We start from the raw sequence: 27,538 nt of genomic DNA on the forward strand, positions 1-27,538 counted from the left end.
TGTAACGAAAAGGAACATTATAAATACAAAAAAAATAGATATTGTTTTGCTCTCATTGAAAGCCATCAAATTTATTAGCAGAGTTATTTCTGCAACTAGCCCAGTACTCAGCTACAAGCTTGGAGAAAAAAGAATCTGTTCCCATTAGCTTTGAAGGCTCATCATACTCCACCATTTCCCCTATAAATCAACAAGATCATATTGGTTAAATTTTAAAAAGTTGACTAAAAGAAACAAGTCAAACGGGTTAAAAGTTGCCTGTAATGTATTTTTAAAGATTATCATATTTAATACATGTTCAGTTATAAAATTAATATAAAAAAAATGTTTCTAAACGGGCAACAAGCTGCGTCGTAATGAGCTTTTTTAATAGCAAAACCGACTCTGTTAAAATTGTTTAATTAATCGAACAATGTTGAAGCCTGAACATACCAAAAGAGAGAACCATGACCTTGTCACTGTCTACAACTGTTGGAAATCTATGGGCAATGGTTATGACAGTGCAACTTGAGAATTCTTCCCTTATGATTCTCTGAAGAATGGCATCTGTTGCAGAATCAATGGATGCGGTTGCTTCATCAAGTACTAGAATTTTGTTTCTTCTAAGTAAAACTCTTCCTAAACAGAATAACTGTCTTTGTCCGGCACTCCAATTCTCTCCTTCATCACTCACTAACAAACAAATATATATATAGTGATCATCCAAGTCATGATTTAGATTTTTGCTAGCTAGTATATATGATATAATCATAAAATCGACTAACCCGAAGAATCTAGCAAATTTGGAAGACATCTGATCGTGTCTTTTAGCCGACATTTCTCTAATGCCGGAAAATCCATTTAAATCATGCGTTTTATTGCATAAACAAAGGTAGGGTTTGGTGGACTTGGCGTAACTAAAGCATTTTTTGTCGAATGCTTATATGCATTTATAAATAATACATACTTCAAAGATGATCAATTACTTGTTATTTAACTGGTAATATGATATAACTCGACTATATATATTATGTTAACGTAGTAAAACCTAAATTGATCTAATACAATATGATTTTAAATAGTTTAAGAGGGTTAGTAAGTTACTAAGTTATAATACATTTTGGCGAGTTTCGACCCATTTGATCGGATTCCTTTAAAGCTATTATTTTTAATTTTTTATAAGAATAAAAATCATATTATGTTAACGTAGTAAAACCTAAATTGATCTAATACAATATGATTTTAAATAGTTTAAGAGGGTTAGTAAGTTACTAAGTTATAATACATTTTGGCGAGTTTCGACCCATTTGATCGGATTCCTTTAAAGCTATTATTGTTAATTTTTTATAAGAATAAAAATCACAAGCCAAGTATACTTATTCATTAGTAAATGAGTCTAAACTGCATCATGATATCTAGTTATGAAGATAAGAAAGTTACCTTCCAGGGTTAGTATCATTTGAGAACCCCTAAAATGTTAAAAACTTCTAGGAACTCATATGAAACAAACATTTTTTTTAATTTTTTTCATATATTAACATTGTTTGAGACTAGTTTTACCATATTTTATATATAAATTTGTTATTACATATATAAATCACAAGTTTACATATGTGTAAAATTTATGTAATAGAAAATTTACATATATGCAGAAAAAAGTTTAGATATGTTTAAAAACTAATTTTCATAATTGTAATCGTAATTATAGATATAAAAAGTGATATAACTACACTCAAATAACACTAACATACAAAAAAAATTATCGAAAACGTTAATTTTCAAGGGTTCCTTCAAGTTCTTAAATAATTTAAGAGTTCTGTAATCATGCTTATCCTTACCTTCCATATGTCATCATCAGAATGAAGACCAAGCGGATCCATATTTGTTCGAATACTACCCCGAAAAAGGGTGGGTTCTTGTGGAATGACACTTACTTTCATCCTCAGATCTTTGAGTCCAATACGGCAAATATTTAGCCCATCTATAAGAATTCTCCCACTATGAGGTTCCACCAAACGAAATAATGCTGTTACTAGTGTGGTCTTGCCACTTCCTGTTCTTCCAGCAATGCCTACTCTAGTCCCTTCTTTGAATGTACAAGTAATTCCTTTGAGAACTAGTGGTGCGTTTGGACGATACCTCAACTAAAATCACAACCAAAACACCATTAATTTAGATGTGCATGTGGCAAGATGGTCAAGGTAGGTAACAGTCATCAAATTGTTTTCTAATTTAAGTTACACGTAAAATGGCGGCGGGAGTACGTGCATTAACCACCTAGAACTTTTTTTAACGACTAAATGTTACACTCTACATGTATTGAACTCTGATTGACCTCTTATTCTACACTCTAACCTCCTTCCCCTCCCACCAAAATGGAAATGACATTAACTACCTAGAACTACCTCGTCAATTTGAGATGAAAATATTATGAATGGAGTCATGAATAAGTCCTTTTTAGTTTTTTTTTTTAGTGAGATGTTTCAATTAAACACAACAAAATCCTATCCATCATATATTTTAGGCTACTTACAACCATTTTTATTCATTCCTTTTTAGCCAACTTGTTTAATTTGACATGTTTGAAGTAAAAGCAACGTAATAAACTCAATCTTTGAGTATGTTGGTCAAACATTGTCACTTTAAATAAGATCTTTTAAGTACTATAGTTTCAAGAGAAAGGGCACTGTAATGTCAGTTCAGTTCTTCATCAGAAAAGCTGAATAATATGATTTTAATTACCTTTAGATCCTCAAACTGTATCTTTCCTTTGGAAGGCCAACATGAAGGCGGTCTATTGTTTTCCACAATTGCTGGTTGCTCAGGTGGAATATGCATAAATTGTTTGATTCTTTCTACCGATATGATGTAATTGGCTAAGCTGCAATACCATCTAGTAAAGAACACTTGTATACTCGATAGTGCCAACGCATAAGATAGAGAGAGGCCAACCAACCCTATACAAAGATCGAATTTCTGTAGTTAACAATTCAATATATACAGGGCATTAAAATGTTTTAACCTATTGTCATTGCAGACGTTAAGTCTTAACATTTGATGTTAGGAACTTTCAAAACTTCCAAATTAATAACGACCTAAAAATGGGTGTTAAATACGCCAAGATGTATCAACTTAGACAAATATCTTGATTGTGTGTATGGGACTTAAGAAGTTATTTTTTATATGTTACAACTTTTAAAACTTAATAGAACGTGTAGATACTTTCCATTTTTTACTATTGTATGTTACCATTTGATGTAGAAAATTAAAATAACAAAAAGGAACTACTAGAATACATCAAGAGGTATGTTTTGAAAGTTTGATATATTATATAGAAACTTTAAAAGGTGAAAAGCTGGACACGTTTCAATAGATAAAACTTTAAAAGTTAGTTGCAACTTACATCAAAAGTAGGTTTTTAAGGTTGATTATAGCACAAAGAAGACCAAACCAAACTTGTTTTGATATAACAAGCATACCTGAAGACGCGGAGTCTTTTCGAGTGTAAACCAGAAGAAAACCAGTTGTGATTAGGGTGAGGTTTGAAAAGGCTTCCGTTCTCAAAATCAACCATTCTAAAGTTGCATTTGAGAATATCAAAGTACTTGTACCTTTGTCCACCAATTTTAGGTATTCTTTAAAAAACCTATCTTGCATTTTAAATGCTCTTATTGTTGCAACTCCAAGTGATGTTTCAGATGCATAATTCATCACAGGTGCTTTTGTGATTCCATTGATTCTCATTAGTTCCCTTGCAGTTGGTTGATAATATCCCTAGTTTAGAAAAGATCTTATACTAGTCATGGGACTAACAACACTTGTAGTAATTAAGGATAATATTAATGAGGATTCACCTGTACATATTTTGAAGCCACGATGGCAAAGACTGCTACAATGAGAACTTGCCAAGTCACTGAAGCCATAATACCAATTGTGACAAGTAATTCAAGGCCACCACCAACCACAAAGGCGAAAGAAAATGGTATGTCAAAATCAACCACACTCAAATCAGATGAGATCTGCATGAAGCTAGTACAATAGATTAAATATTTCCAAATAGTACAGCATGTACAGGCAAATGATGTCTAAATTACCCTTGTTAGTATTCGACCAACTGGAGTAGAGTCAAAGAAGACCATCGGAGCAGTGAAAATCGAATCTGTGATCTTATGGAAAAGTAATTTAGAAGCTTTTAATCCCAAAAGTGTAGCAAAGAGCGATCTCAAATACACGAAGAAAATGCTTGTAGTTGAAGCCAAAGTGTAAATACAAATCAACATGAAAGTGGTGATTTCAGGGGTTTGAATACCAAATGCTAGCCAATAACTTGCTGCAGCCTGAAGAGCAACAAAACCAACATAACTTATGACACATAAAACAAAAAACCATACTCCTTCTAAGATGACAACATAATCTAAGAATGTCTTCCACCCAACATTCCCTGTCTCCTTTTCTTCTTCTTCAGTCAATTGTACTCACAGTCAATTGTACTCCTGTGAATATCTTTTCCTTGTTGTTACTACTTACCCCACTTTTATTATTATATGTGTCGTTGCCTTCGCTTTTAGTTTCAGTATCTAAGCTTGTAATGGCATCTTTATGAGCATTCACAAGCTCTTCAAAAGTTGTTCCTGCCATTAAGAGATCCTCATACTTTCCTGATTGTGTAACCCGACCATCTTGCATAACCTATAATTAAGAACAACCACAACTGGTTATATTGATTGAAAAAACCATTTACTAATTTGCTGGAAAAAAATAAAAATCTCGAAAACGCATGTATTTTAGTAAGTGAAAAATATGCGTTTTACCAACTAAATTGGACCGTGTAGTAGTTATTTAATGAAAACTCACTTAATAAGTTTGTGATATCCTCGATAAGAGCCTCGCAATGAAGCAAAATGAATATAAAATGAATGAGATATTGATATTTAAAGTGGTGTTTGAAATGGAAAAGCTCTGAAAAAACTGGGTCTATAAGTGGGAGACTTATTTGCTACTACTTCTTTCTACTAAGGAATAAGTGATGACCCTAAGAGGTGGGGACTGCATTGGCGTTCATGCTAAGGGCTCTTACCAATTAAAAAAGTATCAACTGACTATTGATGGTAGTTCTCTACACAATTACTATTACTGATGGTTCCTACCTAAGAGCCATCTCAATCATTCCCTTAAATTTTTGGTGTAAATTATAGCACGTGATTTTGAGTGGTTGTTAGTAAAGGAGACTAGAGAGAGAAAAGTTAACGATCTTTTTTTAAATTTAAGGAAACTTTGTTTGTCCTCATTATTTTTCAATATTTGTTGAATTCATTGTAAGTAGAGGACATACAAAATTACGATGATAAATGTGTAATAAGTATTATTTAATTAACTAGAATACATAAATATAATGATTTTAATGTAAGTATAGAGCTAGGGATGAAAGATGGGCTGGGAATGCTCTAATGCACACAGTTCATGCTTGTTGATTGGTGGGATATCAGCGATTGTCTAGGCCGAGGACCTAAAATTTAGCGCTTCGAGGACAACCCGAAGAACTTTGTGGGTATGTGCGATAGAAACCCTCACAAAACTTTGTGGGTATGTGCGAATTCTGATGTGAGTGATATGTGGCATAAAAGACTTGCTCACATGAGTGAAAAAGGGATGTCTATTTTATTGAAGAAAGGTGCCTTGTATGGTGTGAAAGATGTTCATTTAAATAAGTGTTCTCATTGTATGAATGGTAAGCAAAAGAGAGTTTCTTTTCATAGTCATTCGCCTCATAGAAAAGAAAGTATACTTGACTTGGTGTATTCAGATGTATGTGGTCCTATGAAGACTAGAACACTTGGGGGCTGCTTATATTTTGTCACATTTATAGATGATCATTCGAGGAAGGTATGGTTTTATACTTTAAAGTCTAAAGATCAAGTATTTGATGTGTTTATGCAGTTTCATGCCCTAGTTGAGAGACAAACTGGGAAGAAGCTCAAGTGTATTCGAACAGACAATGAAGGTGAATATATTGGTCATTTCAATGCTTACTGTAGAGGGTATTTGACATCAAAGGCCACCTCCTAAGACACAACAGTTGAATGGTTTAGTAGAACGGATGAACAGAACTTTGGTTGAAAGGTTTAAGTGTTTGCTCTCACATGCAGGGTTGCCTAATTCCTTTTGGGGAGAAGCTTTAAATAAATCGGTACATGTTATTAATCTTACTCCTTGTATTCCTTTGCATATTGATGTTCCAGACAGGGTCTGGAGTGGCAAAGATGTTTCATATCATCATTTACGGGTCTTTGGATGCAAAGCATTTGTGCATATTCCTAAAGATGAAAGATCAAAGCTTGATGTGAAGTCCATACAGTGTATATTCCTTGGTTATGGAAAACACGAGTTTGGATACATGCTATATGATCCGGTTTTAAAGAAGCTTGTAAGAAGTCGTGATGTTGTGTTTGTGGAAGATGAGAATTTGAAAGATACTGAGAAGACACAGGTAGTTCCTCAGTACACTGATGATCTCATTGATTTGGATCCGATTCCTACTCAGCATTCTGAGCCACATCACGAAAATGGTATTTAAAATGACGATGACATGGCACCGTTAATGACGATGAACACTAATGATCTCATGAAGGTTTACAGGTTAAAGGTAAAGAAGATTATGTTTGTAAACTTCATAAAAGTCTTTATGGGTTGAAGCAAGCACCGAGACAGTGGTACAAGAAATTTGAGTCAGTTATGAGGAAGCAAGGCTACTGAAAGAATGCGTCTGATCACTGTGTTTTCTTTAAGAGGTTTGGTGATGATGGCTTCATCATTTTATTGCTTTATGTTGATGATATGTTGATTGTTAGCAAGAATGTAGAAAGAATTGTCCAGCTGAAGAAAGAGTTAAGCAAGTCGTTTTCTATGAAAGACTTGGGGCCAAGAACATTCTTGGCATTCGAATTACTAGAGATAGAGTTTCAAAAAAATTACACATGTCACAAGAGCAACACATTGAAAAGGTTCTTAGTAGATTCAATATGTCTAAAGTTAATGTGGGTAGTACACCTCTTACTCCCAACTTTGAGTTAACTGAAAAAGATTGTCCTACTTCTGAGAAAGAAATTGAAGAGATGGATGGTGTTCCATATGCATCAGCGGTTGGAAGTTTGATTATGGAATGGTATGTACACGACCTGATATTGCCCATGCAGTAGGTGTTGTTAGTCGATTCTTGTCAAATCCGGGTAAGAAGCATTGGGAAGTAGTTAAGTGGATCCTTAGATATTTGTGGGGTACTTCCAAATTGGGTATAACATTTGGAAATGGGGAGCCGATGCTTGTTGGTAACACGGATTATGATATAGCAGGAAATATGGACAACATGTAATCCACTTCTGGATATTTGATGTTATTTGCAGGGGGAGCCGTATCATGGCAGTCAAGACTGCAAAGATGTGTTGCTTTGTCTACTATCGAGGAGAGTATATGGCAGCAACAGAAGCATGCAAAGAATTATTGTGGTTGAAAAAATTTATGCAAGAGCTTGGCTTTATTCAACAGCGCTATGTGGTTCTTTGTAATAATCAAAGTGTTATTCACCTTGCTAAGAATTCTATGTTTTATAAGAGAACAAAACATATTGATATGAGGTATTATTGATTAGAGATGCTATTGAAGACAAGTTGTTTGAACTTGATAAACTTCACACCAATGATAATTGTTCTAATATGTTGACCAAAGCTTTGGCAAGGGAAAAACTAAAGATATGTTGCTCACTCGCCGGGGTGGTGAGTTCTTTCTCATAGACAAAAAAGCGGAGATTTGTTGGGGTATTTTTTGCCAATGAGAAAACCCGACAAATATTTTTCCTACATGGGTTATTACTATTTATTAATAATAAGAAAAGAAAAAAAAGAATAAATGGTTCGTAAGCACAAACCAACTTTAGGTTGGTAGGTTTTTTGGCCCATGGCCACAAATTTGGTTTGGTAATATTTTTCAGATGGGCTTTGGCTTTGGAGACACGTAACAAAAGAAATATATATATATATATATATATATATATATATATATATATGTGTGTGTGTGTGTGTTTTTATTTTCTTTTGTGGGGATTCAATTCTGCCGACAACAAAAGCATACAAAAAAAGGATGAGTTTTAATTTTTGGTTCCTCTTATGTCGACACAGTTAGGTTACGAAGAGAAGGTTTTTGCGTGCTCCATTCTTTTGGTGTTTTGAAGATAAGAGACGTTTCAGAGATCGGTATTTTTTCATTGGTGTTACCTCTTACTCGTTTCTTTTATTCCATATACTTGATGTTAGTTTGTACCAAGTATATGATGATTTGTGTATGCCTCTAGTTTTACCTAGAGAAGACTTTGTATTGCTATTATTGGTTATAATGGATTTGAAGCGGCTCTAGTAGTCCCGTGGTTTTTACCCTCACCTTGAGAGGTTTACCACGATAAAAAATTTTTGTACTATGTACTTTTAAATATCCTTTGTTTGCATCCTCATTGGTTCATTCGGGTTGGGAAAAAGTTTAGCCAAACGAAGATTAATTCCGCACTTCATGTTTACCGTTCGTGACTAGGTGGTCGTTTTTCCAACAGAGTGGTATCAGAGCTTCGACTCTTATTCTTGGCTTAAGGCTTGTTTGAACGATGGAAGCTAATACAGGTAGGATGGTGAATTTGAATGGTTCTAATTATCATGTTTGGAAAGGCAAGATGGAAGACCTTCTTTATGTGAAGGATTATTATTTGCCAGATTTTAGTACCGATAAAACTGTTGAAGAGTGAAATATTTTGCATAGAAAGGTTTGTGGGTATATTCGGAAATGGGTTGATGATAATGTTTTGAACCATATTAGCGGGGAGAGTCATGCTCGTACTCTATGGACCAAGCTTGAAGAGTTGTATGCTCGAAAGACCGGGAACAATAAGTTGTTCTTGATTAAACAGTTGATAAATTTGAAATACCGTGATGGAACTCCTATTACTGATCATTTGAATGTTTTTCAGGGTGTTATTAATCAGCTTGAAGGTATGTATATTAAGTTTGAAGACAATATACAAGGTTTATGGCTTCTTGGTACTTTACCGGATTCTTGGGAAACTTTTAGGACATCGTTGTCCAACTTCACAGCAAACGGTATTATTACTATGGAATTGGCTAAAGGTGGTATTATAAATGAAGAGATGAGAAGAAAGTCACAAGGTTCCTCACATTCAGATGCCTTGGATACTAAGTAGGGGGAGAAGCCATAGCAGAGGTCCGAGTAATAAAGCAAAGCACCGCAGTAAGTCTAGAGGGAAGTTTGAAGATTATGAGTGTTATCATTGTGGTAGAAAAGGACACACAATAAAATATTACAAACAATTGAAAAAGGAGAACAACAAGGCCAATTACAACAATAAAAAGAACAACCATAAGAAAGGCGACGGTGATGAATGTACATTAGAAACTAACACTGCCACAGAAGAGTTACATATTTGTTGTTATTATGATTGGGTGAACATTGCATGTGATGATTCGAGTTGGGTTGTTGACAGTGGTGCTACTTGTCATGCGACATCATAAAGGGATTTTTATTCGTCTTATACTCCTGGTGATTTTGGGAATGTCAAGATGGGTAATAATAGGCTATCAAAGATCGTTGGTGTTGGGGATGTTTGTATGAAGTTTGATACTGGAATGGATTTGGTTTTCCACAATGTTCAACATGTTCCGGATATTAGACTTAATTTGATCTTCGCATGCACATTAGATGATGATGGTTTCCACAGTACCTTTGGTGGTGAAATTTAGAAACTCACTCGTGGTTCATTGATCGTGGCAAGAGGTAAAACAGCTTCAAAGTTATACATGGCACATCCAAAGATTTCCAGAGACTCGGGTTATTCATTGACGAATTCTGATGTGACAGATATGTGGCATAAAAGACTTGCTCACATGAGTGAAAAAGGGATGTATGTTTATTGAAGAAAGGTGCCTTTTGTGGTGTGAACGATGTTCATTTAAAGAAGTGTTCTCATTGTATGAATGGTAAGCAAAAGAGAGTTTCTTTTCATAGTCATTCGCCTCATAGAAAAGAAAGTATACTTGACTTGGTGCAATCAGATGTATGTTGTCCTATGAAGACTAGAACACTTGGGGGCTACTTATATTTTGTCACATTTATAGACGATCATTCGAGGAAGGTATGGGTTTATACTTTAAAGTCTAAAAATCAAGTATTTGACGTGTTTAAGCAGTTTCATGCCCTATATGAGAGACAAACTGGGAAGATGCTAAAGTGTATTCGCACAGACAATGGAGGTGAATATATTGGTCATTTCAATGCTTATTGTAGAGGGTATTTGATATCAAACGCCACCTTCTAAGACACCACAGTTGAATGGTTTAGCAGATTGGATGAGCAGAACTTTGGTTGAAAGTTTTAAGTGTTTGCGCTCACATGCGGGGTTGCCTAACTCCTTTTGGGGAGAAGCTTTAAATGCAGCGGTACATGTTATTAATCTTACTCCTTGTATTCCTTTGCATATTGATGTTCCAGACAGGGTCTGGAGTGGCAAAGATGTTTCATATCATCATTTGCGATCTTTGGATGCAAAGAATTTGTGCATATTCCTAAAGATGAAAGATCAAAGCTTGATGTGAAGTCCATACAGTGTATATTCCTTGGTTATGGGCAAGATGAGTTTGGATACATGCTATATGATCCGTTTTAAAGAAGCTTGTAAGAAGTCGTGATGTTGTGTTTGTGGAATATGAGAGTTTGAAAGATATTGAGAAGACATAGGTCGTTCCTCAGTACACTGATGATCTCATTGATTTGCATCCTATTCCTACTCAGCATTCTGAGCCACATCACGAAGATGGTATTCAAAATGATGAGGATATTCATTCTGATTTACCGGTAGATATGTCTGCATTTGTCCCACTCAGGCGGTCTACGAGAGACCGTCAACCTTCTACTCATTATTCAACCGGTGAGTACGTCTTACTCACTGATCGGGGAGAGCACGAGTATTACAAAGAGGCCATGGATTAAAAGAGAGTGGGTTGAAGCCTTGCAAGATGAGATGAAATCCTTGTATGAGAACAATACATTTGAGTTAGTGAAGTTTCCTAAGAGCAAAAGAGTTTTGAAGAAAAAGTGGGTTTACAAATTGAAGACTGAAGAACATACCTCACGCCCTAGGTACAAGGCAAGATTGGTGGTCAAATGGTTCAGTCAAAGAAAGGGTATTGCTTTTTGATGAGATTTTCTCTCTAGTTGTGAAGATGAGTTCCATCAGGGTGATCCTTGGTTTAGCTGCTAGTATTGTTCTTTAGGTAGAGCAAATGGATGTCAAGACAACATTCCTTCATGGTGATCTGGATAAAGAAATATATATGGAGTAACCTGGAGGTTTTCAGGTTAAAGGTAAAGAAGATTATGTTTGTAAACTTCATAAAAGTCTTTATGGGTTGAAGCAAGCACCGACACAGTGGTACAAGAAATTTGAGTCAGTTATGGGGAAGCAAGGCTACTGAAAGAATGCGTCTGATCGCTGTGTTTACTTTAAGAGGTCTGGTGATGATGACTTCATCATTTTATTGCTTTATGTTGATGATATGTTGATTGTTGGCAAGAATGTAGAAAGAATTGTCCAGCTGAAGAAAGACTTAAGCAAGTCGTTTTCTATTAAAGACTTGGGGCCATCTAAGAACATTCTTGGCATTCGGATTACTAGAGATAGAGCTTCAAAGAAGTTACACATGTCACAAGAGCAATACATTGAAAAGGTGCTTAGCAGATTCAAGATGTCTAAAGTTACTGTGGTTAGTACACCTCTTACTCCCAACTTTCAGTTAACTAAAAAAGATTGTCCTACGTCTGAGAAAGAGATTGAAGAGATGGATGGTGTTCCATATGCATCAGCGGTAAGAAGCTTGATGTATGCAATGGTATGTACACGACCTGATATTGCCCATGCAGTAGGTGTTGTTAGTCGATTCTTGTCAAATTCGGGTAAGAAGCATTGGGAAGCAGTTAAGTGGATCCTTAGATATCTCCGGGGTACTTACAAATTGGATATAACATTTGGAAATGGGGAGCCGATGCTTGTTGGTTACACGGATTCTGATATGGCAGGAAATATGGACAACATGAAATCCACTTCCGGATATTTGATGTTATTTGCAGGGGGAGCCGTGTCATAGCAGTCAAGACTGCAAAAGTGTGTTGCTTTGTTTACTACCGAGGAGAGTATATGGCAGCATCAGAAGCATGCAAAGAATTATTGTGGTTGAAAAGATTTATGCAAGAGCTTGTCTTATGCAACAACGTTATGTGGTTCTTTGTGATAATCAATGTGCTATTCACCTTGCTAAGAATTCTATGTTTTATAAGAGAACCAAATATATTGATGTGAGGTATTATTGGATTAAAGATGCAATTGAAGACAAGTTGTTTGAAATTAAAAAAAGTTCACACCGATGATAATTGTTCCGATATGTTGACCAAAGGTTTGGAAAAGGAGAAACTGAAGATATGTTGTTCACTCGCCCGGGTGGTGAGTTCTTTCTCATAGACAAAAAGGCGGAGATTTGTTGGGGTATTTTTTGCCAATGAGAAAACCCGACAAATATTTTTCCTACATGGGTTATTACTAGTTATTAATAATAAGAAAAGAAAAAAAAAAAGAATAAATGGTTCATAAGCACAAACCAACTTTAGGTTGGTAGGTTTTTTGGCCCATGACCACAAATTTGGTGTGGTAATATTTTTCGGATGGGCTTTGTCTTTGGAGACACGTAACAAAAGAAATATATATATATATATATATATATATATATATATATATATATATATATATGGTTTTATATTCTTTTGGGGGGATTCAATTTTGCCGACAACAAAAGCATAAAAAAATGGTTGAGTTTTAATTTTTGGTTCCTCTTCTGTCAACACAGTAAGGTTACGAAGAGAAGGTTTTTGCGTGCTCCATTCTTTTGGTGTTTTGAAGATAAGAGACGTTTCAGAGACCGGTATTTTCTCGTTGATGTTACCTCTTACTCGTTTCTTTTATTCCATATACTTGATGTCAGTTTGTACCAAGTATATGATGATTTGTGTATGCCTTTAGTTTTATATAGAGAAGACTTTGTATTGCTATTATTGGTTATAGTGGATTTGAAGCGGCTCTAGTAGTTCCGTGGTTTTTACTTTCGCCTTGAGAGGTTTTCTACGCTAAAATTCTTGTGTCCTATTTACGTTTAAATATCCTATTTGTTTGCATCCTCATTGGTTCATTCGGGTCGGGAAAAAGTTTAGCCAAACGAATATTAATTCCACACTCTTTGTTTACCATTCGTGGCTAGGTGGTCGTTTTTCCCAACAGTGCACGGTTCTTCGAGTTGGACTATTATGAACCCTCAATAAATCGCCATAAGATTCAAGGCTAGACCACTTATACTCATATTCGGGAGTAAGGTTTGCGCTAGTAACTTGATTTAATCTGGTTTTTATTTGTGTTTGGATTTGAGTTTTGATTAGTCATTTGGTTAATCAAACTTGTATGTTTATTTACGACTGATTAAAAAATTATTTATCTGGGATTCTTATATGTCATTAGTTATTGGTTTGAAATCATCAACATTTTGGGATTGAGTTAATTATCAATGATCCGTTTACCATTCACCATTGATTGGGATTGAATCTTATATATTGAACGTGTAACTGATTAGATCGTATTTAGTTGTGTCAATTGATCGAATTGAGTTCTCTTAATTAGCATGACCAAACATAATGTCTTTTAATTATTTATCAAACTTAATTGACGAACAATGTATGTGGTTTTCATTTGATAGTAACTAGGTTATTTAGTCTACAACTTTTAAATTATTGTTTTCTAATCAAGTTTATTTGCTTTTTGTAATCCATTTTTCAAATTTTGCTTAAAATTGACTACCCACTTAAGTTACTTAATTTTAAATGAAGTTTTAGAATAAATAATTAAACGAGAAGTGCAATATGTTTTTCGTGAATACGATACTCTACTTACTATAGCTATCTAGTTTAACTAGGTTTTTGCATGACTAAAATGACGATCAGGGGGGGGGGGGTTTGCTGCCACGTGGTTCAATCACGTATTTTCGGTTCCAACCCATGCAAATTAGTATTAACTAGTTTTTCTCCCCGGCCCGTTGCGCCGGGACAGCTGGCAAAACCCCCGTGTTGAAAATCGGGTGTTGGTAAACCTTAGCGTTACAACGATTAGTCCACACGAATTCGGTCACTACCGGTTGCGTTCGTTACGATATAGACACCATTGATAAAACATGAGGGTTAAAACTTATAACCCAAAAAAATAATTCGTCAAATTAACATATAAGAAAACAAAATATTTAAGACGATGTTTATTTGGTTGGCAAACCCGGGCCGTGGTAAAAACTAAGCGTTGTCGGTCCCGAACATTGACGCGGTAACTTGACACTAATTCGGTCAGTTTTGATTACGTACCTTATGATACCGGAACTAAAAAACAAAAATGCGTTGTTGGTCATGGGCTTTAAATAAGGCCACGAGTCTGCGCGAACTCGGTCGGTTCCTTTTAGATTTGTTATGGTCCCGGAACTAAAACCAAAAAAATGACATTTGGTCGGTTCCGTTATATTTATTATGGTAACTGAACTAAAAAAATCAAAAACTAAGTAACCACAAATCAGCCAGACTCGAACCTGCGTTCCGTTTAACATTTTTAGTAGTTACAATAACTGCATGACCACTGGACTATAACAAAATCTATGTTTACTATAAACCGAACTTTAAGTCAATATTCTCAAGCTTTCTGCGGCGCCAACATTCACGTTTACTATATATAGATAATTGTTTCTCATTAGGTTCGAGTATAAAACTAAGGCCGAAGCCTTAGTTTAAAACACAATTAAGCATATCTTGGATTCATAACCCCACCACAAATCAACCATAGCAAGTTTCTAATGATCGGAGCACTTTCTTGCTACATGTTTCAAACGCTAATGTCTTCCCGACACTGTACATCCAATCATATTTTGTACTTTAGAAGACAAACACATTATTATTGAGAAGCAGCCTAACTTTTAGGAGACCCATGTTGAAGAGGAATCGTTAACTTTCATTTCTTTTTTCTCTTGTTCATGTTTTTTTTTTTAATTTTTCTTGTAACAAGTGTTGTAAAAATCCTGACTAGGCGTCGATTAATCGCTAGTCTACCGACTTGTCGTTGATTAATCCTTATTTGTCCAATAACGGTCAATATTGAAATTTTATACATATAAATCACAATCCGATAAATTCCGATAATCCCTATTAATTCCGATTAATCGTTTGTCCCTACCCTACCGCCCGACTAGCGCCTAGCTATATCTACAACATTGTTTGTAACCGATAGTACAATGTTATTTCTTTTACCTTTGTATTACAATTTTATTTTAGTACAATATTATACCAATTTATGAATGTCACGGTTGCTATACCTATATCCTCGAAAAGTTTTAATATCATATATAACAGGGTTACTGCATTTAAATACTCAAAACTTTCACTTATTGGTTGAAAACACTCCTAATTAATGAGATGTTTTCTGTCACTTCTAACATTCACCTTAGTTTCTTTTGGCATTTCCAAATTAGCGGGACATTAACTTCGTTAGTTTTATTGTTGAAGTGGCACATACACTTTTCTGATGTAGCATGCGCATATTTATATTATTCCCCATGATTTAGTCTCTCTATCTCTCTCCTTCAAACTTATTATAGACATACCCCCTACCACCACCATCCCCTTCACCTTCATTTCATTTTCCGACAACATGTGCAATAACCGGACACAAACCCTACCATCCACCACCAACATCAGCTACCACTATTCACCTTCAGACCATTCCACCTAGCAACAGATGAAACCCTAAATTTGGGCACTATTGGAAATTTTGGACACATATAATGATTAGTATGTGTTACTATTAAATTAATTGCAAACGTGTCTAAGGTAGAGTAATGATGAATGCGAAATCGACACTCTAAGTTGTATGGTTGAGAATGTAAACTATGGAAAGTGGGTTTATTCCGCACTAGTAAAAGTGGGAAAATGAGTTTGTCTCACATTGATAGAATGAGAAATTATGAAGTGGCTTGTAAGAAGGAGAGCTCCCAAGGATGCATTCTTGAATGACATTAATACACATTCAGTGGCATGAGCAAGGTTGCGGGAACCTGACGCGCTCGCGCAAGGGCACATGTTCGGGCGAAGAGCGATGTGCGCAATGTGGCGCTTTAATGGCGTAGTTTGCACTTCGCACACTCGCATCACCGAGAGCCGCCTTAGTATTTTTATGTGGTAGGACCGGGAAGTGTGGCATGTGTCCACTGTCAGGTACTATGTGGTGTCACTAGGTGTATAGGTTTAACAAGTGTCGTCACATCTGATCTTTTGTGACAAGTGTCGTGTGGTAGCTTCCATGTGTCAACACTATAAGAATGTATGAGCCGTGTATCCACTGCCTAGAAAGTGTGTGACAAGTGTCGTTAGTAGTGGTGAGTCATGCTCCATATGTTAGCGCCTCAACCAAATATATCTGCATCTGTGACACCTTAGTGGTGAGCCATCACTTGAAACTGCTTTATATAGCAAGTATGAGTGAGCCAGAAAGATAAGACACACAATGATTGTTATATCTTGACCCTCCACGCTATCATTTCAGGTACAGTTCGGGTGATAAGTTAATCCCGACAGTACATACTGTTTCGATTGTACGTTGTAATCCCTGATTTCTGGGTGGCCCAAATCTGTTTTAAGTATTGTCAAATGGAAAAATCAAAGTTGTTTATTGATTGTATTTGTGTAATTCCAGAAGAGAAAAAGAAATCTTAAATAGAGAGTACAATTCTTAAGTATGGAAATACAATAAAAAAAAGATTGAGAGTCCTTGATTCTTGCTTCAACGTTCCTTTGCTAGCTGGCAATAGTTGTCAAATCTTTAAGTAAGGAAATGATGTAACCACTATCCATATGTATGTATTATAATATTGTATTTTACTTTTCTAGCACTCCCCCTCAAGTTGAGTAGTGGGGTCTCCAATACTTAACTTGCCAAGACATTTGTTGAATATCCTTCCATTGATAGCTTTTGTTAATATATCTTCTAACTGATCTTCTGATCGGATGAATGGTAACTCTATAATTCTAGCATCAATTTTTTCTTTTATGATGTTTCGATCAACCTCAATGTGTTTTGTACGATCGTGTTGGACTGGATTCTCTGAAATTTGTATTGCGGCTCTGTTATCACACATAATCTTGCTTGCTTCGCTTGGAGGGAACCCGACCTCAGTCAGAAGTTTGTGGATCCATATGTTTGTTTTGCTGGAAGAGAACTCCATGACCCACTGTTCCTTTGAGATAACTGATAATCCTCATTACTGCTTCCATATGTGATACTTGAGATTGAGGCATAAACTTGCTAACCACTCCAACTGCATATGCGATATCAGCACGAGTATGTGAGAGGTATATTAGTTTGCCTACGAGGCGTTGGTATCTTTCTTTATTTGTTAGCTTAGATTCTTTTTCCATCTGGAGTTTATGATTCACCCTTATTGGTGTGTCGACAGGCTTGCAGTCAATCATTCCCGTCTCGGCTAGGAGGTCAAGAATGTACTTTTTTTGGCATATAAAAATCCCCCGTTTGGATCTTAGTACCTCAATTCCAAGAAAGTACTTAAGTCTTCCTAAATCCTTCATTTCAAAATCTGTGAACAAGTTTGCCTTCAACTTCCTCATTTCTTCCTCATCATTTCCTGTAATTATCATGTCATCAACATATATAATTAAACAAGTTACAAGTTTACCTTTTTGTTTGAGGAACAATGTATGATCGGAGTTGCTTTGTTGGTATCCATATTTCTTCATTGCTAGAGTGAATCTTCCAAACCAAGCTCGAGGAGATTGCTTGAGCCCGTAGAGAGATTTCTTCAATCTACAAACTTCATGTGTCTTGAAATTCATTGCCCTGGTGGAGCTTCCATGTAAACTTTTTCTTCTAATTCTCCGTGTAAGAAGGCATTCTTCACATCAAACTGATGAAGAGGCCATCCTTCATTTGCAGCGATGGAAAAAAGAACCCTTATTGTGTCAAATTTTGCTACCGGAGAAAACGTTTCTGAGTAGTCAACCCCATATGTTTGGGTGTAACCTTTAGCTACTAATCGTGCTTTATACCTTTTAATTGTTCCATCGGGTTTGTGTTTGATTGTAAAGACCCAACGGCACACCACTGGCTTCTTTTCTGGAGGAAGGTCACATTTTTCCCAAGTGTTGTTTTTAATTAGTGCCTTCATTTCGGTATCCATTACATCCTTCCAACTCTTTGATTCAAGGGCTTGTTCTACAGACGTAGGAATTTGTTCAGTGTATAGGGAAGACATAAAGGCCTTGGCTTCTTGGGAAAGGTTCCCTCTGGCTATGTTCGCCATGGGATACCTAGAGGATTTAGACTGTCTTTCTGGAGAGTATCATTTTGCTGGGATGCCTCTGTTGACTCTTGGTGGAAGAACATACCCCTCGGTTGTTTCCTCCAGTCTTATTCCTTCTTGTATCGGTTCATCTTGTTCCTCCTGTATTATTTGTTCAACTGGGATGTTAGGTTGGGATGATTCTGGTCTGGAACACTGATTGTTGGTCGTTTCCGCTTGTCTTGTCACTTCTTGTATCAATTCTTCTTGTTCCACCTGCATTGTTTGTTCTACTTCTATCTCGGATGTTAGGTTGGGATGATTTTGGTCTGGAACATTGATTGTTGGTCCACCAGATTGTTGTATTGTTGGTCCAGTAGATCGTTGTGAAGTGTGTGACTCATCTTGGGTACTGTGATTGACTTCTTCGGATGATGAATCCCATTTTGGAACCCATTTTAGCCAACTCAGTGAGTCATGTTCTTTCTCCCCCTGACCACTTTGATCGGAGGTATAAAAGAACTCAGTTTCGAGGAAGTCACAGTTCATGGTAGTATACATATGACTGGTTTTTGGACTGTAGCAGTAGTACTCTTTTTGATTGACACCGTAGCCTACAAATACACATTTTTCAGCGCAAGGATCGAGTTTGGTTCGATTGTTTTTGGGTATGTGGACAAAGACAGAGCACCCAAATACTCGTGGTTGCAATTTAAGGTCAGGTGGTAGATTGGTAAATTCTGAAAGGGCTTGAAGAGGGGTTTTTAGGTCAAGTGCTTTTGTTGGTAGTCAATTGATGAGATATGTAGCAGTAGCTAGAGCTTCAGGCCAGAATGACTTAGGAACTTGAGATTCAATCAAGACAGCTCGAGTTATTTCTAGGAGAATGCGGTTTTTCCGTTCGACAGTGCCGTTTTGTTCGGGAGTGTGGGGGCATGATGTTTGGTGAACTACTCCTTTCGTTTGACAGAAATGTTTCATTGAATCTTTTATGTACTCCCCTCCATTATCGGATCGAAGAATTTGGATATTTGTCTTAAATTATGTTTGTATCATGGCATAAAACATTATAAATTTATCAAAAACTTCATATTTATGTTTTAAAAAATAAATCCATGTCATACGAGTGCAATCATCGACAAAGATGACAAAAAACGAAAATTTTGTCCACCAACGACTTTTGCCGTTCCCCAAACGTCCGAATGGATAAGGGAAAATGGTGAATTAACTTTCGTGTTATTTGGTTTAAAAGTGTGTCTATGGCTTTTGGCCATGACACAAGTTTCAAAATATAATGTCTCATTTAAGGGAAATAATTTCGGAAATAAAAGATGTAAATAACCGATAGATGGGTGTCCCAATCTCCTATGCCATAACCAAGCTTCTCTATTAATAGTTCCATGAGCCAGCATTACAGTGCCATGTTGAGTCACTTCTTCCACATAATATAATCTGTGGCGTTCAGTGTCACGCCCAATAATTGCTCCCGTCCTGATATCTTGTAGTATACAGAAGGTCGGGTGCATTAAAAAGATACAATTTAATTCTTTTGTCACATGACTAATAGATAATAATTTATGTGACAAAGACGGAACATACAGACAATTCGAAAGTTTTAAAGTGGGTGATATTTCAATGGTTCCTCCTCCTTTTACAGGAACAACCCCCCCCCCCCCCATTCGCGGTTTTTATGTGGTTAATTTTTGGTTGAGATTTTAAAACTATATCAGATAATTCATACGTCATGGTGTCGGTAGCACCACAATAAAAAATCCATGATTTATTCAAATTTTCATGTTTTTCAACCATATTAACTTCTCCCATAGATTTATTTAATTATTTTCATGAAAAACATAATCTCCGGCGACTTCCAAAATAGAACCTTTATGCATTTGACCAGTATCAAAAATAATAGATTCGTTATTCATATTGTTAGACTCTTCAGTGGGTTTGTTTAAAAAAACATATTCTTGAGACTCTTTGTTAGTATAAATAGACCTTTTAAGATTTTTACTTTTTTTTTTTTTTTTTTTTTAAAGTAATAAATTTTTTTTTTATATAATTTACTATAAAACGATTACAATAAAGTGGCAGGCAAACAAGCAACAAGTTGCGCCGCAACCCCCTTTTGAACAGCAAAGCCAATCCTGCTAAAAACGAAGTTTTGGGACCTAGAAGCTGAAGAGGTTCCGTGTACGACGCGCTGAACCCTACTCAAAAATTTCACAGCCTCTGGAGCCAGAAAACCAAATGTATCAAAGGCAAATGGTAGAAAGACATGTTGATTATCTAAACAAGCTTTCTCGTGTTTAACAACTTTGCCCGATTCAGCCTTCAACGCAGCCTGACCCACAACAAACCCACGGTCCCTGAGCCCAACAAGAGGAGACACTCCTGTAAGATCCACACAGGCGTGTTTCCCCCTGCCCACCCGAACACAAGAATATCAGCTGGTCGTAAAGTAGACCTCCCTTCAATAGGATCCGTGAGAAAGTTAACAGGGGCCTCCTTTTTAGCAGAAATCCCTGCCCGTTTAAGAACATCACACAGAACATCCCTAACCAGATCATGTCTGTATTTAAAGCCAGGCAATTCTTTGCAATGCACCGCATAGTCACCAAAAGAATCCAAACAGACCTTACGACAAATTGGGCAAGGTTCATCCGTTGGGAACATAGGGATCATTACCGGTACTTAAGGATAGCCCGATACTCCAAACCCGACATACGTTGGCCTAATCCTTCAATGGGGATGGCCGTTAGAAAATCCTGAGCCCGAGGAGCCCGAAGGCAATCAAACACCGCCTTTTGGCGAGGGGATAGATCAAACTTCACTTCTAAACTCTTGACGATTCCACTAAATAAGGCACTCGCCACAACATGTTGGGCTTTAGGGGGGGGCGGTGTCCTTATTAGAGAACTCGCTAAGATCAAAATCTGGAAGTGAAGTACGTAAACGATCCATCGCACACCCATAATCAGAGTCCAACCCATAAATATCACAACCCCGAAGAATATGGTCTTGCAAACACCACGACTGTGCTCTCGAAGCCACAAAAGCATATGTAGATACATCCTCGGCCGAACAGAGACCCAACCCCCCATAACGGATCGGAAGTGATGCCAACCTCCATTGGAGATTCCCAAAGAACGGACCTCCACAAACCATGATGTCCTCAATCGCCCTTCGAAGACCATTGTCAAATATAGAAACAGCTTCCCCCACATACATAGGTTGGCATGTTCTCAAACCGAACAAAAGCTTGGCGACTCCCATACATGAGCGAAGCAAAAGAAGCTCGCATTGAGGATCCCGAAGTCTTGGGAGACAGCTCATCAGTTCCACAGCGCTAGATGCCCTTTTCATAGCCAAACTGCTGATAAACCCCGCATCCTGGCTTACAGCACCACCAAGGAGTTTCACGCCAAGCACCCGCCTTCCAATCCCGCAAGGGAACAACCCTTCCTGTGCCTTCACCCCATTGCATGTTGGCCAAAATAACTCTGTTTTCTTAACGTTTAATTCAAGACCCAAACGAGGCCCCTCAGACCTGATAATATCTAATGCTTTGGCTACCTCTCTAGTATCCCCGATAATCGTGCCAACATCCAAGTACCAAGCATGAAAGAAAAGCTTGCACCGATCTCTGATTTGGTGAACAAGTGGGTGCAAAGCTAAGGCAAAAAGGAGAGGCCCAAGAGGGTCCCCCTGTTGAACCCCAGTGGTGGATTTAATGAAAGTATCACCCACATATAACCTAGCCGACTGCCCCTATAAAAAATCCACCCAAAGAGAAATGGAAGGACATCGACTCCGAACCTCATGTAGAAGGGTCGTCCTATCTACTAAGTTGAAGGCATTGGAGAAATCAACAGTAAGCATAGCCAATGACCCATCCGAATGAAACTGATTTAGAAACCTGTTCGCGCTATGAAGCACGGCCTCTGCCCCACTGGGGACTCCCACCCCAAATTGAAAGTCACCGAGGTATTTAACCATCTCCTTCCCGACACCCCTCATAGCCACCTTAGAGACCAACCGCCTCCAAATAGCCCCAACGGCAATAGGTCTAATCCCATTGTCCGGTTTAAGCAACGGCGTAAGTGGGGCAGACGCAACAAACTCTGCCAACACCTTAGGACACCTTCCCCCCAAAAATAAATTAACCACCGCAGAGATAGCCTTGAGCAAACCATCCGCAATCGGAGACCCCTCTCCGCACAACGCATCTAAAATGTGTTGGGCTCGCAAACCGTCCCGCCCACACGAAGTCCCTTTAGGGAAAGACTTAATGCACCCAAGCACACTATCAACGTCCACGACAAGGGGAGACCCAGAGAGCAAGGAAGCAGGCATAATCGGAGGTGCCATGATGGGATGCTTAGACAACAAAGCGTTCAAAGTATCCTTACTGAAATTCGTATTTTCTTCCGGAGATGTATTAAGCATTTTCTGTACTAAAGGGTCTATAAACAATGGATTGCAAATACAAGGGTTTGAGAATATTTTCTCAAACCCTTTACCTCTCTGGTCGCTATTCACCTCTCTGGTCGCTATTCATGTGGTATGAAACTTCTTTCTCAGCAGATGCAACACCACCGAATCCTCCACCCTGGTTGTCGAGATTTTCGGCAGCGCTAGACCCGGTGTTGCCAATGGCGGAAGCCACCGCCTTTGCTCCTTCTTTATTCCCCTTTTTGAGCCCTTCGTTCCACCCTTCGGGAAAGCCGGCGAGTTTAAAGCACCGCTCTCTGGTGTGTTTCTTCATCCCACCATGGCTGCACTTTAATTTTGTCTTATCTATCCGGGTTTGTTTCTGAGTTTGATGTTGCCTGTTGAAACTATTTTTGAGAAAATTAGTGTGCTGCAATGCGAGGTCACCGCTGAGATTGTTCCCAGCCATGGTGTTTTTATCACGGGTTCAAAAAAGGAGGGTGAAGTATGGTGTTTATAAGGCTGAACGGGTGTTAAAAAGGAAAAAAAATAAAGGTAGATGATGAGCGATTTCGAGCAGATCGATCCTAAGACCATGTACTCTGCTTTGATACCATATTGTCAAATGGAAAAATCAAAGTTGTTTATTGATTGTATTCGTTGTAATTCCATAAGAGAAAAAGAAATCTTAAATAGAGAGTACAATTCTTAAGTATGGAAATACAATAAAAAAAAGATTGAGAGTCCTTGATTCTTGCTTCAACGTTCCTTTGCTAGCTAGCAATAGTTGTCAAATCTCTAAGTAAGGAAATGATGTAACCACTATCCATATGTATGTATTATAATATTGTATTTTACTTTTCTAACATTAAGGGACCTCATTTTACGAGAAATCCTCAACACCATTTTATTTTGCTTTTGTTTATTTTTGTATTCTTGTTTTTATAGTTAATTTCATAATTATATATTGATTTGCAATGTATTGTTATTTCCTCTGTATTTGTATTGTAATTAGTTTAATGGAAATTATTGTTCTACAACCACCAACCCACCCCACCACAACCATCGCCCTGTCACCACCAATGTCGTTCCATACACCAACACTCATCATCTTTCGTTGTCAACCACACCTCATCAGCGAGTACGAGAGCCTCTTCTGAACTAACCATCGGGCCATCTCATTTTTCGGACGAGGCAAAGATATATTTGTGAAATCGATTCCCAACCTAAAGAGAGAAAGAGAAAATCTATAGTGATGAGGAAATAAATAGATACTTGCGGTGTTTTAGATGGTTTTGACGGTATAAGTGGTGGTGGTGGTGGTTCAAATGATGGCACTGGTGATGGTATGGTGGCTGATTACGGTGGGGTAGAATATGAATTGATGAAAAATTTTGATATACATACATATATATATATAGAGAGAGAGAGAGAGACTGCAGTATGTGTGGTGGTTGGGCAGTTGATGTGCAGCTGTGGTGGTGTTGGCTATGGTAATGAAGGTCCGAGAACTTAGGTGGAGAGACACTACGGTGAGGGATTTAAGATTAGGGCTTTGGCTTTTCAAGGATTTCGGATTTAAAACAATATTACACTTAATGATGCATGCCACCTCCTTAAAGAAAATGCAACCTCGGCAATAAAACGAAGGGAGTTGGTGTCTCATCAGTTTGAGAGTGTCAAAAAAAAATATGTGAAAGTTAGAAGTAATGGTAAATATATTGTTATTTGGGAGTGCTCTTGGTCAACAAGTGAAGTTGGAAGTATTTAAATCTAATTACCTTATATATTATATAGTGTATATATATGGTTAACTGAATTACATAACATTACATATTTTTTTAATCTTTGTACTTTTTACATTGATTGTTTTTATTCAAAAAAAAAAACAATCATAATAATTGTACATATGTTTTTAATTTTCAACCATAATACATATGTCTAGATTATGTGTAGGCGATATAACTTACATTTTTTATGCATTTTATGCATGTACTCGCAAAATTTATTTATATATCCTTTTAAAACTCAAATTTACATATAAAATTATTATAGTTTGAAAACATAAACAATTTGATTGTTCTATTGAATGAAGAAAGAAAACATAACGTAGTATATCAATTTTTCCAATTTGTTTATACATTGAAATAGACTTAGACTTAGACTGTTAGTTAGTAATTAATTTTATTTATTATTAGCTAATGGGAAGAAAAATGAAAATTCTCATGTTTTAAAAGGGTAAAGACCATATTATGACATATAACAAGATGTTTTAGAAGTATATATGTAAAAAGATCCTAATATAATAATGATAATTTTAATCCTGCTTACCATAATATTGTCAACAGATGAGAGAAACTCCACTTCATGAGTGACAAGAATGACAGTTTTACCCTCAAGACAAGTCATAACACAATCCTGAAACGAAAATTTTAAAAAATTTCCTGTCAAGAAATGTTGAATATAATTTGGTGTTGAAAGGTTAATGATAAATTGATAATCAAATTGCATTTTCTTATATCTCGTATATGGAATTCACTTTCAAAATCAACTAAAGGAAACAAACAAATACTATATCGCATTGACGTAAAAAAATTTAAGAAATTGATAGTAAGATACAGTGGCGAAGGTTGGGCAAAATCTTACCTTAAAAAGGGTTGTTGCAGTGTGTGCATCTACTGCACTGAAAGGGTCATCTAGAAGCCAGCATCATTGTATACTGCTCGTGCGAGTTGAATCCTTTGCTTTTGACCCCCACTCATGTTAATCCCCCTTTGGCCTATTTCGGTTAGATCTCCATGGGTAAAAGATTCAATGTCTTTATCCAAAGCACAAGCTTCTATGGCTTTTTCATATTTATTTCTATCCATTGGCTTTCCAAACAATATGTTATCTTGAATTGTACCACTTTGAATCCAAGATGTTTGGCTAACGTAAGCAATGATCCAAAAATATCCACCTGCAGCAATTAAACGACGTACATATCGTCATATAAAATACAAAATGATTACCTGGTAAAACAAGTACCAATATACATCAACTTACTATTCCTGAAGTTTTGGATATTTCTCCGAGAATAGCATATAACAAAGATGATTTTCCCGCACCAACTGATCCGCATATGGCAACTTTCTGACCACATTTCACTTCAAGATTTACATCACTAAGTGTTGGAATAGGCGATTCTGGATCCCATGCAAAATTCCCATCTTTTATTCGAATACGAACATCTGGTTTCTCCAATTCTTGGCCTAGTTGCACTAAATCATCTTTAAGTTCATCATCAACTAAGAAAGAATTAATCCGATCAAAAGATACTTTGACTTGAATTAATGCAGAAATCGCCTCGGGCAAGAACCTTACGGGCTCACTCATAGTTCTTAAGGTGGCCAAAACGGTAAAAATTGTGGCAGAATCTAAAGGGGCACTTCCAAAAACAAGCATCCAAAAAATACCACTGAAGAAACGAGTGTTGGCGACATCCAAAACAAAATTGTGGCATAAATCTTCTTGAATAGGGCTTCGGTCAACCAGCTAAATTCAACTTCTCTACAAGATTCAATTATTTCTTTGAATTATTCTTCCCAAGATTGTAACTTTATAACCTTCATGTTGTTTAAGATCTCAGAAGTGGATCTTAGTCTCTGATCTTGGGCCGCCATGAATTCTAATTGACATTTCTTAATAGATTTTGCAAATGGTAAATTAAGAAGCCCACATATGATTAGAGGGACTAAACCGGGAAATGCACCTATTCCTACTATCGAAAACAATACACCAATAGCTAGAAATTGTTGAATGAAACTAGACCATGCCACATGAAGCCACATAGGAAGTTCAACCATTCTATAAGCATCAACCGCTATGTAATTCACAACTTCCCCTGCGGAATGTCGTTTCTTTCCTAAATGAGAAAGTTTGAGTTGTTTTCCATACACTTTCACCATTAAAGCCGACCTCATTCTCATGCCCGTTCTTCTTGCAATAAAGTAAAACTGTCGATGACTTAGTGACTCGGTCACTTTAACTACAAATAAACACCCGACTAGAAAAAACCCTTGATACAGATGTTTACTTTCACGGTTTGTATAGCATACAATAGCATATAGTAATAATGGGCTACACACAACGGCTATTGTCCTAAGAAACACACAAACTCCTGATATAACAATCTCTTTGAAATAAACTCTGGCTAATGTTTTAAGAACCATGTTACCATTGTTTAAGAATCTTTCTGTTTGAAGCGAATCCATGCTTTTGTGAAATTTTCGTGGGCAACCACAGCTTGGTCTATGGATTCTAGAGATGGGATATCATCGAGAACTAGCGGTTTTTTGTAACCTTTATTAAGCAATGGGTTCACCCAAGAAAAAGTCAATTTGCTAAAGAAACTAGGTTCTTCTAGTTGGCTTGAATTTTCTTCAACCAACAAGGGCTCGGACAATGTATGCCCCCCCCTGCAGATAGCTTATATATCAGTTAGTAATCAGCTTATAGATCAAAACATGTTAGAATCACAGTATTAGTGTTCAAATATTTATTTTAGGAATCAGAAGGTTACATGCATGGTACTGAATCAAAAATCAAATACAGTTAATATTCAAGTTTAAAAAAATCTCTGAAATATTCAATGTTTATTAGAAAACATACATTGTCAT

At 36.8% G+C, this 27,538-nt stretch overlaps 1 pseudogene across 1 annotated transcript; it reads right to left on the reverse strand.

Annotated features, from left to right (window-relative positions):
• On the reverse strand, positions 1-27,538 carry LOC143598844 (ABC transporter C family member 8-like; annotated as a pseudogene). Its single transcript, XR_013147194.1, has 12 exons — positions 27,531-27,538; positions 25,926-27,337; positions 25,527-25,839; positions 25,212-25,298; positions 4,074-4,668; positions 3,834-3,998; positions 3,459-3,753; positions 2,722-2,936; positions 1,819-2,123; positions 765-829; positions 433-672; positions 1-180 (listed from the first exon to the last, which is right to left on the reverse strand). The product of XR_013147194.1 is annotated as an ABC transporter C family member 8-like (transcript).

This window comes from Bidens hawaiensis, unplaced genomic scaffold (genome assembly GCF_021521415.1).
Source record: "Bidens hawaiensis isolate Kalapana, Puna unplaced genomic scaffold, B.hawaiensis_p1.1 tig00050919_1, whole genome shotgun sequence".
NCBI classification, from domain to species: Eukaryota; Viridiplantae; Streptophyta; class Magnoliopsida; order Asterales; family Asteraceae; genus Bidens; species Bidens hawaiensis.